This window comes from Amblyomma americanum, chromosome 10 (genome assembly GCF_052857255.1).
Source record: "Amblyomma americanum isolate KBUSLIRL-KWMA chromosome 10, ASM5285725v1, whole genome shotgun sequence".
Classification (NCBI taxonomy): Eukaryota; Metazoa; Arthropoda; class Arachnida; order Ixodida; family Ixodidae; genus Amblyomma; species Amblyomma americanum.
Genome location: NC_135506.1, coordinates 131,422,154 through 131,438,020, shown reverse-complemented (window position 1 = coordinate 131,438,020; position 15,867 = coordinate 131,422,154). Strand labels below are relative to the sequence as shown.

Here is a 15,867-nt window from a genome sequence, read left to right as displayed (position 1 = left end):
GCGGTGAGCGGCGAGCAACGCAGCGCACATCCAAAGCACAATCACCACGAAGCTTGCGGCTTGCTGCCCGTTCGTTCGGCGCGGAAGCTATGCTGGCGTTCGTGGCATCGGGTTTGTCGAGACCGACGTCCCGACGATGTACGACTGCAACTTGGGTCCTGCGTGTTTCAGCAAAGCGCCTGGCAGCGCTTCTACGTGGTTTGCCGCTCCTCGCGTCCGTTTCACCGTATGCAGCAGAGTGATGTGTCTAACGGGCAAGGCGTCGTGCCGATCGGGCGATGGCGTTCCGTGGACACCCTGGCAGTGCTGCAACACGCTGTGCGTTGCACTCTTAAAGGCGAAGCTTAAGTGTCCTCCAAATTTTTCTCAATGGTTCTAACGATAACAAAAACGGACATTGCAGAAACTGGGTTGTTATCTGCTAGGGAGTGTATTTCCACGAAATGAGGAAAGTTGTCAATGTCAGGTCGGGTACTGGTGGAGGTTTCATTAGTGCTGTTCCTTTTCAGGAACCGATCAAATTTCTTAGATGAAGTACTCATGCGATATGAGTATGCTGACGGTTCCTAAACTGTCGCCTGTGCTTCACCGTCTTCTTCACAGGAAGGTTCCGGAGCCCCCGAATGGTAGACAGACGGGGAGCCCGTCGGCCGAAGCTTGACCACGGCCCCGACCGCCACCGTTCATGGTTTCTATCCTTCACCTGAAAACCTATCGCCACGGTGCGGATGACAGCTCGGTAGGGAGGCTAGGGTTCGTGGTAGCGCCATGCACCATAACCTTGAGACTTAATGTGCCCTTGCTGGGATCAGGCCTTCTGAATCCTGGATTGTTAATGTCATGTGTGCGGGAAGATGAACAGAACATATTATTATTGTTCTGTAGGTAACGACGCTAACCGCAACTGCTTGAAGTTTTGTGTTTAATCTGACTTGAGCAGGGACGTCGCTTTGAATGACAGTTGCGACGCCTCCCGAGAGTCTATTTGCCTGCTCGCGATCGCGTCGGAAAGTTTTGTAATGTTTCAAGGTATGCACATGTTATGGACCGAGATTGTCTTCCTGAAGACACAAAGTTAGGGGCAACATTCGCCCTAGCATATGTGTTATGTCACTGTAATTCCTCAGCAGTCATCTACAGTCGCAGTGAACCACAAAGTTCATATTTTTGTTTTTGGGTGTTAAACAGAATATACTTTTCTGGGCCCGTTATCAGCGCTCTGCCTTTTTCACTGGAGGGAGCTGCTGCGCCGCTGAAAAGCAGGCGGATGTTGTGCTCGCGCTTCCTTCCTGCTGTGGAATTCGGTGAAGAAGTTGGGTATGGGGAGGATTTCCTGAAGACCACCGCGAGGGTGGGTGAGCCCTCTGGGGGAGACGTGACTGCAGGGCTGCCAGAGGGAACGACGACAATAGCGTCCAAACGTGTTCGAACAGGAATGCCGGAAGCAGCGACTATAGCGTTCAACAGGAATGACAGCGACGACCATAAGCGTATTCGTTCCGGTCCTCGCCACGACGAAGTGCGGTATCAGTGTGGTCCCCTTCAGACACGCGGGATTTGAACAATTGCCCGAGTGCCGCACCTGCGACAGAGCTTCCGCGTTCCGGCCACCAGTGCAAGCTCTTTCGACACCTGCGGGGAGACAGCCTGCATTCCTGTGTCATGCAGGTGCCCTCCGGACGCACGTGCGCGGCCACCTGGAAGCCGCGGGGACGACAACGTGACCGGGTCCTGTTCCCTTTCCCTCGACCGAGCTGCGAAGAAACATCAGGACCGCCCTGCCGTGGGTGGTACCATCAGTGCCATCGTGTGATTGGACATCATTTTTCGTACTGTATTCCCCAGCTAGGGATCTGGGGAATACGAAGAGTATTTATGGAACTGCTGGTTTGATGCCAGAGAGAGCCCCCTTCTTCAGAGGTAACTGAGACTCCCGACTCCTAAGAATCTCTTTTTACTGAGAAGCACTCTCAGATGCCCGTACTTGTACACAATGTAAATAGTCCTTGTATAAAGTTTTCCAAGTTTTCTTCCTCCGATCGTCCTCGTCTCTTCTCCGGCCCAGTCACGCTACCTGAATCCCAACAACTGGTGGCAGCGGTGGGATGTCCACGTGAAGTTACCGGCTCCAACGGACCTCGGCAGCTACGGGACTGACAGGCGTCAGCTATACCTTGGCAGGGTGAGTGCCCAATGTTTTCCGTTAATTTCGCCAGACCGTACTAGCACAGGCAGATGCTAGGTGCGGATTCCTGTTGTCTGGGAAATTGATTTAGGGAAACTGCTTTGTCCACTTCAAGCTAGGGCTTTTGTTTTAGTGGGCTTGCTAACGCATAGTGGAACTCACGACGGAGAAGTTAAAAGTGCAGGACCTGCTCGAAATTTGCCAGGAGCTGGGGATTTCGTTACGTTCTGAGAAAAGAAAAAAAAATTCTCGACGTTATGCGGCAGGAGGAGGTGACTACTGAGGAGGTCGACGAGGCTTTGGAAACGATTGTTGGACGCAAGAAAGAAAAAGAAGAGCTTCAGTTGGCTGAAGAGAGACGGGATTTGTGCGTGCAGAAAGAAAAAGAAGAGCTTCGGTTGGCTCAAGAGAGAAGGGAGGTCTGTGAACGTGCTCGAAAAATGAAGGAGCTCGAAATCGCGTCGAACGGAGGGAATATGGCGCGTCTTAGCCCTGTAGCTTCAATAGAGGAGCAAAGGAGGCAGAGATTGCAGGATCTCGTCTCACCATACCGCGTGGGAGGCGGTATTGTACACTTTTTGGTAAATTTCGAACGCGCATGCGGGAAGATGCACATCGACAAGAGCGCTTGGTCTGAGAAGTTACTTCCTCTCCTTCCGTGCGAGGCGGCCGTAGTGGTGGCTCGCCTCTCACGGGAAGAGTGTGATGACTACGGGAAGGTAAAGAGCGCACTGCTTAGAAAGTACCTGCTTTCTGCTGAAGCCTTTAGGCAGCGATTCAGGCAGGCAAAAAAAGGTGGAGAGTCGCATACTGACTTCGCGTACCGGCTTAAAGTCAAACTAAACGAGTGGCTTAAGACCGCTGAGGTGCACGGAAGTCATAACAAGGTACTGGAGTGCATCGCACTAGAGCAGTACTATAGCGCGATTCCAGAAGATCTGAGGATATGGCTGCAAGATAGGTTAACAGATATAGACCTAGACAAAGCAGCACAGCTCGCAGACGAGTTTTACGTTCGCCGAAACCTCCAAAGCAAGGCAGGGTACGATAACAGGTTAGGAAAGGGAGAAACCTATTTAAAGAGAATCCCCGACCGAAGGGTGCCACAGCACGCCGAGATCGCCAAACAGAAGAAGCGGTATCAAAAGGAGGAGGTAGCGAAAACAAGATGGAGTCACCCAAATCTGCCGATTCGCCGAAACAGCAGGCACCTGGAGCTCGCGCGTTTGAAGCGCCAAAGCCCATTGTCTGCTAAAATTGCAACAAGGAGGGTCACATCTCAGTGAACTGCAAGGAGCAAAAGATGGCGTTCGCGTGCTTGCGAGAGTCGGAGACAAATCTTAAATTGCTGAAGCCATACATGCGGGACGTGGTTATAAATGGCAAGAAATTCAGGGCACTGCGGGATTCAGCGGCTACCATGGGTGTTGCTCACCCGTCCTGTGTTTCCTCCACGGACTACACCGGCGAATGCGTCTGGATTAAGCAGGTCGCCGAAGAACAGAGTGCATGCTTGCCTATAGCGAAGGTGACCCTAGAGGGGACTTTTGGCAGGCTAGACACAGAAGATGCAGTTAGCGCAAACTTGCCGACAAATTTGCCCTACCTGTTTTCGAACAAATTCGAGCAGCTGCTGGAAGGGAAAGGTCTCTCTTTCGCCTCGGGCTTGGCTTGCATGACGCTAACACGCTCTCGAGCGCGAAAGCTCGCAAAGAAACTCGACTGGCACCGAACCACTCTCCCGACCAGCCGGGGGATCCTTGCAGAAAAACTGATCCGTCTAAACCGCATGAGCATGACCATGAAGGTGTTCCCGAACAAGCGGTAGCTCATGAAATCCAGGGAACTGCCGATTCCGTAGAGAATGGCGTAACAGGAACCAACGCGAAGGGTTCGACATTAACACCTGCTTCGACTTGTTGGGAAGAGTTGACAAAGGTTGATAAGAAAGAACTTTTTGCAGAGCAGAAAAACGACCCATCGTTAAGAGCTCTAAGCAATAAGGTGAGCGAGGGAGTCGCCAGAAAGAACATCAGCTTTCATGAGAAATCAGGCCTTCAGTACCGGAAATACTGCGACTCAAAGGGACGCGCATATGAGCAACTCCTAGTGCCTGAGAAGTAACGGCGGCAGATTCTAGAGCTCACATTCGGAAATGCATGTGCGGGCCACCTAGGCATAAAGAAAACAAAAGCTAGATTAGGCCTCGAATATTACTGGCCTCGCTGCTGGAAAGATGTGGAACAGCTTGTTAGATCTCGCGACACCTGCCAGCGGGTCGGCAAGTCGACGGATAAATGGAAAGCACCCATGACACTAGTTCGCATAATTACCGAGCCCTTTCGGCGTCTTGTAATAGATACTGTCGGCCCACTGCCAGCGTCCAACTCTGGCTGTTACTACATTCTGACCCCACTATGCGTGGCAACCAAATTTCCTGAGGCCATTCCCTTGAAGGAGCTAAGTTCCGCATGTGTTGTAGACGCCCTTTTGTCAATTTTCTCTTGCGTGGGGTTCCCTGCAGAGATACAAAACGATAACGGGAGCGTGTCCACAAGCTGCTTGACAACAACGTTCTTTGAACGGTGAGGGATTAAAATAAACTGTAGTTCCATTCACCACCCTCATTCAAGTTCAGTCGAGCGTATGCACTAAGTGCTAAAGCGGATACTTAGGTCTCTGTGTTTTGAGCATAAGGAAGATTGGGATGGCTGCATTCCAGCAGCACTCTTTGCAATGAGATCCGTCCCCCACGAAAGCACAGGAATTAGCCCCGCTGAACTAGTCTACGGCCGTGACTTGAGGACCCCATTGCGCATGCTAAGGGAGTCATGGGAGGGTTACGGAGAGGATCCCTGTGTAGTGGAATACGTCCTGAAACTACTGGAAAGACTTGCGAAAACCAGAGACCTCGTGGAAGCAAATCTCAGAGCAGCGCAGTCACTGTCTAAAGTGTACTACGACAAATCGGCACGCAAGCGCACCTTTCAACCTGATGACCAGGTGATGTTGCTGCGTGCGTCCGTCAAAAAGGAACAAGCTTGAGGTGCAACGGGAAGGGCCAGCTAAGGTGGTGTCCAAGCTTTCGGACACCAACTATGGGGTCAAATTTAAGAACAAACACAATCGGATAATCCACAGTAATTTGATGAAGCCTCATGTGCAGCGTCAGGCCATGGTTAACATGGCGCTGAATATGCCAGAGGAAGAGATCTCAGACATACCTTATGTTATACATGAGGATGAGCAGGCAGCGAATGAGCTGCTGAATTCAATTGACAGAGAGCCACGTTTGTCGGAAAGTCAACGAGGAGACAAGAAAAACGTCGTCCGCGATTTTGAGGCGGTGTTTTCAAACAAGCCAGGAAAAACAACCCTCGTCGAACACGACATTCAGCTGTCCAGCGAACAGCCAATCAGGAGCAAACCGTACCGTGTCTCTCCAAGACAAAACGAAATATTTGAGACGGAGATCCGCCGTATGTGCGAACTTGATGTCATAGTGCCCTGTGAAAGTGACTATACGTCACAAATCATTATTGTAGAGGTTCCAGGCAAGGATCCGAGACCTTGCGTGGACTACGAGAGACTGAATTTAATCACAGTGGACCAGACCTACCCCATCCCGAACATCGAGGAGAGGGTTGAAACAGTCGCTAAATCAGAATATATATCCACACTGGACTTAGCTCGTGGTTACTGGCAGGTGCCACTCACTGAGCACGACAGCAGGTACGCAGCATTCGTGTTCCCCGCGGGCACGTTTCGCCCTGTAATGTTGAGCTTCGGCTTGAAAAATGCTCCGTACTGTTTTTCAAAGTTAATGGACCAAGTTCTGCGGGGACTTGCAGATTTCACTCTCCTCTACAATGACGACGTGGCCGTTTTCTCACAAAACTGAGAGGAGCACATTGAACACCGGCGTATTGTGTTGAGCCGACTGCTTGAGGCTGGTTTAGCGGTAAGGGCGGGAAAATGCCACCTGGGGTGCGCCGAAGTGAACTATCTTGGGCACGTGGTTGGACGAGGCCAACGCAGACCTGCAGAACTTAGTGGCTGCCGTGGTGGAGTACTGTCGCCCAACCACAAAATCGAAACTCAGGGCTTTTGTTGGCCTAGCAGGTTATTATCAGCATTACGTGAAGGGCTACTCTGATTTAGCCAGCCCCCTGACCGACGCGCTGAGAAAAAGTGAGCCTGCCAATCTTTCTTGGGACCAAAAGAAAGAGAAGGCAATTCAGAGTCTGGAAACGGCCCTAAGCGAGCGCCCAATACTGGCTGCACCAGATTTCTCGAAACCCTTTATCACACAATGTGATCCCAGCGACCGCGGGTTAGGGGCTATTCTTTGCCAGGAAAGCGATTGCAGGCACACACGGCCTGTCCTTTATTTGAGCCGCAAGCTCAGCACGCGGGAAGGGGCGTATAGCACGTCTGAAAAAGAATGCGCATGCCTCGTTTGGGCGATAGACGAACTGGCATGCTACGTCTCCGGGTCCGGTTTCACAGTAGAAACGGACCATTGCCCTTTGACTTGGCTGCACAATATGTCGCCCAAAAATGGTAGTCTACTGGGGTGGAGCCTGCACTCCAGCACCACAGCTTCGAGGTTCGCTACAAGAAAGGCAAGCTCCACACAAATGCCGACGGGCTAAGCCGAGCCTTTTAGCTAGTAAAGATTTTACAAAAGGGGATGTCCCCCAAATTTGTAGTTTTGGAGGTTTATTTCATATTCTCTTCCTAATGGAGAGCGCATATCTCCCACTTTCTTCGCAGATATGTTGTTCTTAATCAGGTAACATACCTAGGAGTACGTTTCCTTATTTTGGCCAAGGATAAGTAAGAGCGAGTGGTGTAACGTACCTTGACACTAGGTATTGGGGCGGGAAAAACTGAACGCCACGTCGGCCAAATCAAGTCACCTATTCCCCGTACTGCGTGCCCTCTAAGCACCAACCAGATTTCATTTAGCGAATTTTTTTCCCTATCCAAGTGCGCCTCGAGCGGGAGCACACACCTTGGACAGGTGCCCTGTCAATACTACTCGTCTGGAGACACCATGTGTTCATTAAGGCAAAGCAATTGATCTCTTCAAGTTTTAGTTGAAGTTTTTTGCTAAGTACAGTTTTGGCCCTGAGTTTTGGATCTCTTTTGGCTAGCATTGCAGAGAATTTCACAAAACGGCCATATGACGAGGGGAAGCGATGCCGAGCTTCGGCACTGAAGGTTATCAGAAGACTCCCAAAGAGCATCTGGTTCCTGCCACACCTAGTCAGCCGAGCTACGTGCGACCAGTTCATCTTCCGGGCGCAATATCTGGCGGCGGGGGTGCTGTTGTGCTCGCGCTTCCTTCCTGCTGTGGAATTCGGCGAAGTTGGGCATGGGGAGGATTTCCCTGAAGACCACCGCGAGGGTGGGTGAGCCCTCTGGGGGAGACATGACTGCAGGGCTGCCAGAGGGAACGACACGTGTTCGAACAGGAATGCCGGAAGCAGTGACTATAGCGTTCAACAGGAATGACAGCGACGACCATAAGCGTATTCGTTCCGGTCCTCACCACGACGAAGTGCGGTATCAGTGTGGTCCCCTTCAGTCACGCGGGATTTGAACAATTGCCCGAGTGCCGCACCTGCGACAGAGCTTCCGCGTTCCGGCCACCAGTGCAAGCTCTTTCGACACCTGCGGGGAGACAGCCTGCATTCCTGTGTCATGCAGGTGCCCTCCGGACGCACGTGCGCGGCCACCTGGAAGCCGCGGGGACGACAACGTGACCGGGTCCTGTTCCCTTTCCCTTGACCGAGCTGCGAAGAAACATCAGGACCGCCCTGCCGTGGGTGGTAACATCAGTGTCATCGTGTGATTGGACGTCATTCTTCGTACTGTATTCCCCAGCTAGGGATCTGGGGAATACGAAGAGTATTTAAGGATCTGCTGGTTTGATGCCAGAGAGAGCCCCCTTCTTGAGTGGTATCAGAGACTCCCGACTCCTAAGAATCTCTCTTTACTGAGAATCACTCTCAGTTGCTCGTACTTTTACATAATGTAAATAGTCCTTGTATAAAGTTTTTCAAGTTTTCTTCCTCCGATCGTCCTTATCTCTTCTCCGGCCCAGTCGCGCTACCTGAATCCCAACACGGAGTATGAGTTACATCCATCACCTCACCAGAGGTGCTAGAGGACCGCGAAGCCGCGAATGTGGTAGTTTTAGGCCTTCCCCGGCGGGCGGAAGTCCTGCTGGGTGCCGACCCATGGGATGGGGCTCCCTGCTTTGGAGATGGCAGAGTAGCCTTCGCGGTCCCTGCCTGGGACGTGGATGACCCTGCCATAGGCTCGGTGAAAGTGCCCTGGGCAGATGCCGGATGTAGCGCTCTTTAGTACGCATCTCCAGTTACTACGCGGGATATCCTGATGCTCCTGCTACGTGGCCGCTCCATTTTCATTTTTCTGTAACCGTGCCCTTGAGCATATTTCTGTATTGCCGAAGCTGGCAGCGTCCAAGCTCAGTGCACCATCGCATCCGAGCAGTGGGGAGCTGGTTCTCTGTATGTCTGCAGCCGGCGGCGAAGTGCACTGCAATGAAGAGCAGGTACAGGGCAACGCCGGAATCGGACGTGGGGACGCGGCATTAAAAATTATTTCCTCCCTTAAAAAAGCGTTCTGGAAATAAATGCATTAAGTCGCTGTTCTACGCACTAACTTCCATATGTTGACGAACTCTTCACTCCGAAAATTAGGGCTTAACATGGCGCAAAAAGCAAATTTTTTCAGATTTTGAATTTCTCATCTAATACATCTTACGTTTCCTGATCTTTGAAACAATTTTTTCTGATTCTTTGCTATTTGGACAACTTCAGAAATTACTTGGAATGACTACTGTGACACGATAATTTTTTGCAAATATTTCAGAATCCTATTGTTGTGTACCATTTACGCCCGACTCGCAAAAACAATCTGGGATAATGTTTGTCATAGTGACGCAATAAACCATTATCTTTTTCGCAGGAATCGAAGGGTGCATCACGATGTTCTACAATTCTCCACGTGCAATATATTGCTGCGAATCTTTGCAGTGTTTGTTCCTTCTTTAAATCTGCCGCCACGCCACTTTATCGCTTTGTTTATGACGCAAGACGCCACTAGATTTATCTCGATTGATCGCAGTCTGGCAGAGCTGATTCTACGCTGTTCCGGAATGTTCTAGTAACTTTGCACGCTTTATCTTGAAAGTTCTCTGCCAGGATTAAATTGAGCACGGCCGACAGCGGCTGGCATTCTGTTCGACGACCGCCGAGCACACTTGTTGCTACGCCGCCGCGAATGATTCAGTCCATTGTGGGCGCAAGTCAACCCAAATAAATTGTTTTGTTTAGACACCATTTTCGCAACCTTTTCTAGTCTCCGGAGTGCAGTGACCCCTTCGTGACATCTGGTGGAGGTGGTGGGTATCCTTCCATGTTCCAGATGCTCCCTTCAAGTCGTGACGCCAGCCCTCTGCACTTCCCCCCTGAGGACGAGCGAGCAGCTCAGCGAGCAGGCAACGTCTCCAGGGAGGAAATCTGAGTTCGGGACCCTGCCGGACCACACCAGACAGCGACAGGACGCCGCTACAAGCACCACTACTTCGCCAAAGATGTCGACCACGATCATACTGCAGCAGCCGCGGGTGCCGCCAACATTCAGTGGATCCCTAGGCGAAGACCCCGAAATATGGTTGGACCAATACGAGCGCGTGGCATGATTCAACAATTAGGATGATGCGGAAAAACTCCGGCACGTCTTTTTCGCACTGGAGGGCTCAGCACGCACGTGGAATGAAAACCACGAGTCTTCCCTAACGACATGGGAGCTATTCAATAAGGAACTCTTGAAGGTATTCACCAGTGTCGTGAGGAAAGAAAAAGCTGAACCACTTCTAGAGTCAAGGATTCAGCTTCCGAATGAGCCCTTCCGTGGTTTCGTGCAAGAAATGAAGCGCCTATTTCGCCACGCCGACCCCGCGATGACCGTGGAAAAGAAAGTTCATTTTTAATGCGCGGCGTAAAGGAACAACTCTTTCGCGGCCTCGTCCGCGAGCCACCAAAACAGTCGACGAATTCTTGCAAGAAGCCTGCACGATCGAAAAGACCTTCGACGTCCTGGCGCGGCAGTACAACCGCCCTTCCTGTGTCTGTGCAATGTGTCCGGACGCGACGACCACCGCCAGCGACAACTTGCGGAAAGTGATCCGCGAAATCGTTCGCGAGGAGCTACGCAAATTACTGCCATCCTCCTCACAGCCCCAAGCAGCGACTCCCATGGACGTGGTACGGGAAGAAGTGCAACAGGCACTTCGCCCCCCGACGGCTACAAAACCCAAGACCATGACCTACGTCCCGGCAGTAAGGACACCTCAGCCCCAACGACAACACCTACGTCCTCTCCGACATAAGCCACTTGTTCCCCAACGCCGCCTCTCAGCCCCCGCCCGCTCAGCCTATGACCGACGCTCAAGCCCCAGGAAATGCGACGCCTGGAGGACATCCCACAACCGACCGTTGTTCTCTCATTGCGGTGAGGCCGGGCATACTGTTCGTCACTGCCCGTACCGACGTATCGGTCTTCGAGGATTTGTCGTTGGCGCCGCACGACCACTCTTCGGCCAACGTACGGAGGGAATCAACAGTACCTGCGCAGAGAGCAGCACACGCCGAACCACCTTTCGCGCTCACCATCACCGACAACCTCTCGGTTTGTGTCGACACGCCGCAGCTACGCAGCCGCGGTACGAGGAAGGTCTCCGAGCCTCCGTAGGGGAAACTAAAGACAGCAACTTCTGAAAGTGAGGTTGCTCACGAGCGAAACGCCGAAGATCCTCCACCGACCACGCCCCATGAAGACGCTGCTCCCGCTACGCCGCATGAAGACACTACACTCGCTGCACCGACGCCGCACAAAATGGCAACCCCGACCACGACGTGACCTGCATTCAAAACGACGCCGCCACACAGAAAAGCTTTGACGACACACCCCACCCGCGATTCGCATACGCGACGAAGCCGCGACCCGACGCCGAGGCTGAATTGCAATGCAAGAGCCAGGACATCCGACTTAGAAGTGACTATGGACGGCCCAAAAGCTACTGCTCTTGTCTACGCAGGAGCCGATTACTCGGCGATGAATGGAACATTCTTTGCGCAGCTGAGGAAAGTCATGACGGCTTGGGAAGACCCACAAAGTCGCAACGCAGGGGCCGCCTTACGCCATCAGGGCGATGCACAGCGTGAGTGACAGTCAAAGGACGTGCCTATCGTGCGTCCTTTGTTTTGCTACCGCAATGCTCCCGCGAAGTAACCTTGGGCATCATCATCAGTCTTACTACATCCACTGCAGGGGAAAGGCCTCTCCCATGTCTTTCCAATTAACCCTGTCGTTTGCCAGCTGCGTCCACCCTTTGCCTGCAAACTTCTTAATCTCATCCGCCCACCTAACCTTCTGCCACCCCCTTCTACGCTTACTTTCTCTTGGAATTCACTCCGTTACCCTTAAGGACCAGCGGTTATGTTGCCTTCGCATTATATGCCCTGCCCAAGCCAATTTCTTTCTCTTGATTTCGACTAGGATGCCATTAACCATCGTTTGTTCCCTCACCCACACTGCCCGCTTCCGGTCTCGTAATGTTACACCTATCATTTTTGTTTCCTTGGTTCGCTGCGTTGTCCTTACTTTAAGCTCAACTCTTTTCGTTAGTCTCCACGTTTGTGCCCCGTAATGAGTACCGGTAAGATAAAGCTGTTGTACACTTGCCCAAGATGTTACACAAAAGTGTATTGTATGCCCAAGATCTTACACAAAAGCGTACAAAGTGTAAGATCTTGGGCATAGATTTTCTTGATGAACACCGGGCGATCATCGACCTGCGATCCAAGCTGATCATGCTTTCGACGGACAAGGCCACCTCTTCGATGAAAACTCCGGAAAATCACGTTGCCCTGAGTGTCCTGGAGGAAGAAGTGAGCGTCCCACCCCGTTCAAGCGTTATCGTGACCGTAGGCGCCACGAAAGACACGCTGAAGCAATCATCGATGGGAACATGCACTTGCTTCTAGACCGAGGAATCAGCATCGCAAAAGGCATCGCACATTTCCGCAATGGCCAGGCCGAAGTACTGCTGACTAACTTCAGCAAGGAATACCGGCACATTAACAGAGGAAGGACGATTGCTTTCTTCGACGAAATATCCGACGTACGAGACTCCTTCGCCCTCTCCAACCCCTCCGCAGAAGATTCGCCTGACCAAGAGAACTCGCCCACATTCGACATCAACCCAGCATTGCCCCGGAACAGATTACACCAGATCCGCAATCTGCTTCGAAGCTACAGTGAGTGTTTTTCGTCATCGACAAAGGTGCGACAAATGCCGATTGCCAAGCATCGCATTATAGCCGATCTGCACGCCCAACCTCTCCGACAAAGCCCCGACATATACACAGGACTAGCGTCTGTCCTGTTTATTCGTGTTCTTTATCTCGTGTGTTCACTAAGCGCTAGCAAAATAATTTCAAACACTTTTCAACTATCCCAAGTTTCCGCCTTGAAAAGCCCCTACCGTCTGTCGCCGCGAGAACAACAAGCCTTCCGGGATCAAGTGGAAGAAATGCTACGCGACGACGTCTTCCAGCCTTCAAACAGCCCATGGGCGGCACCAGTTTTTCTAGTGAGAGAGACGGCGCACTTCGATTCTGCGTTGATTACCGCCGATTGAACAACATAACAAATAAGGACGTCAACCGCCTCCACCGCATCGACGACACACTGGACCGCCTCTGCAGCGCCAAGTATTTCTCATCGATGGACCTTAAGAGCGGCTACTGGCAAATTGAGGTCGACGAATGAGATCGCGAGAAGACAGCATTCATCACTCAGGATGGGCTCTTCGAGTTCAAGGTGATGACGTTTGTTCTCTGTTGCGCACCAGCGAGGTTTCAGCGAGTAATGGATACAGTGCTGGCGGGCCTGAAGTGGCAAATTTGACTGGTATATTTGGATGACGTCGTTGTCTTCGCCTCAAACTCTGAAGACCACCTCAAAAGACTTCGAACAGCACTAGACTCCATCAAGTCGTCTCGCCTAACCTTGAAAGCAGAGAAGTGTCACTTTTCCTATGAAGAGCTGCTGTTTCTAGGCCACATCTTTAGCAAGAAAGGAGTACGCCCAGACCCGCAGAAAACAGCTACTATTGAACAGTTTCTACTGCTGGCTGATAAGAAAGCAGTGCGCAGATTCCTCGAACTGTGCGCATATTACCGACGACTTGTGAAAAACTTTTCGCGCATCGCCGGGCCCCTGACAAAACTGACGAAGGCAGACGTACCGTTTGAATGCGAAGCGCCGCAAGCAGAAGCCTTGAAAGGACTTCAGCGTCGTTTAAAGTCCCCATCGATCCTCGCGAATTTCGACGAAACGGCCAATACTGAAGTTCATACCGACGCAAGCAGCGTGGGCCTAGGCGCCGTCCTCGTTCAAAGAAGCGACAGGCTACAGAAATTCATCGCATGCGCTAGCCGTTCCCTTTCCAAGGTCGATGATAACTATTCGACGACTGAGAAGGAGTGCCTTGTCATCATCTGGGCTACGTCGAAATTCCGCCCCTACCTGTACGGACGACCGTTAAAGGTACTCAGCGATCACCATGGGCTGTGTTGGCTTGCCAATTTGAAGGACCCTTCCGGCCGCCTCGCTCGATGGAGTTTGCACCTCCAGGAGTTTGACGTCGCCGTCGTTTACAAGTTGGGACGCAAAAACTCTGACGCCGATTGCCTCTCACGAGCCCCTGAAGATGCGCCGCCTCCGGACGGTGATGAGGACGCCTTTCTGGGACCCATCAGGCCCAGCTCTATTGCCTAGCAGCAACGCTCGGACCCCGACCTAAAACGCCTCATCGAGTACTTGGAAGGCAAAGTTTCTTTACTCCCCGACTCATCCTAAAGATTATTTTCTTTCTTCCGTGTACAGAAAGATGTCCTCATGAAGAAGAACTTCGCAGCCTACAATACAGCCTACCTCCTTGTTGTACGTGCTTGTCTCCGGGAAGAAGTTCTACAGGCTTCACACGAAGAACCGACAGCTGGACATCTCGGGTTTACTCGCAGCCTCCGCCGCATTAAAGATAGGTTTTGCTGGCCCCGACTGTCTGCCGATTTCACACAGTATGTGAAAACCTGCCGAGATTGTCAGCGACGAAAGACTCCTCCCACACGACCAGCAGGATTTGTGAACCCCATTGAACACCCTCAAGGCTTTTTCAGCAGATCGGCATGAACTTGCTTGGTCCTTTTCCAAAGCCAACGTCTAGAAATAAGTGGATCATCAAAGCGACTGACTACCTGACCCGCTACGCCGAAGCAAAAGCCCTACCGAACGGAACAGCAGCAGAAGTCGCCGACCAGCAGGATTTCTGAACCCCATTGAACTACCTCAAAGCTTTTTCAGCAGATCGGCATGGACTTGCTTGGTCCTTTCCCAAAGTCAACGTCTAGAAATAAGTGGATCCTCATAGCGACCGACTACCTGACCCGCTACGCCGAAGCAAAAGCCCTACCGAACAGAACAGCAGCAGAAGTCGCAAAATATTTGGTGGAGTGCGTTCTTCTGTGACACGGCGCCACCGAAATGCTCATAACGGACAGCGGAATGGCATTAACGGCGGATCTAACGCAAGCCATCCTGCGTTACAGGAAAGCCAGCCACCGGAGGACAACTGCATGCCATCTGCAGACCAACGGGCTGACCGAGCGCCTGAACAAAACCATCGCCGACATACTCGCGATGTGTGTCGATGCCGAACACAAGACGTGGAACGCCATCCTGTCTTACGTCGTCTTCGCCTACAAAATCCGCAATGCAGGAGACCACCCAGATGACGCCTTGTAGGCTCGTCCATGTCAGGGAGGCCACGACCGCGCTAGACGCCATGCTGCCCAACGTCATCGAAGAAGAGAACGTCGACGTTGCCAACTACCTTCAACGCGCAGGAGAACTTCGGAGGCCTGCCCGATTACGGATCAGAGACCAGCAGCACACCGACGCCAGACGCTATAACCTAGAAAGATGTAACGCGGAATACAAGCCCGGAAATTAAGTTTTGGTTTGGACGCCCATTCGCCACCGTGAATTGAGTGAAAAGCTTTTGAGCCGCTATTTCGGCCCGTACAAGGTTCTTCGTCGGCTGGGTGAACTGGATTATGAAGTCATCCCTGACGCAATGACTGCATCCCAGCGACGCCGCGTACGACCAGAAGTTGTTCATGTCGTCCGTCTGAAGCCCTATTATGCGCGCTAAAGGACGCTGCATTTCTACACTATGCGTTTATTTTTGCAGGATCCGTTTTATCTGTTGTTAGCCGCATAATTTGCTTTAATGCATCGGGTCGATGCTTCTTTGAGAGAGGAGTAATGCCGCGAATATTTGCACCGTTTGTTCCTCCTTCAAATCTGCCGCCGCGCCGCTTTATCGCTTTGTTTGCGACGCAAGACGCTACTAGATTTATATCGATTGATCGCAGCCAGGTAGAGGTGATTCTGCGTTGTTCCGGAATGTTCGAGTAACTTTGCACTGTTTATCTGGAAAGTTCGCTATCAGCATTAAATTGAGCATGGCCGACAGCAGCGGGCATTCTGTTCGACGACCGCCGAGTGTGGTTGCT

General features: G+C 51.8%; 1 protein-coding gene across 2 annotated transcripts in view; it reads right to left on the bottom strand.

The window, feature by feature from the left end:
- The window catches only part of LOC144106728 (uncharacterized), a 467,224-nt gene that overhangs the window by 139,044 nt on the left and 312,313 nt on the right, over positions 1-15,867 (bottom strand). The window lies entirely within an intron of this gene.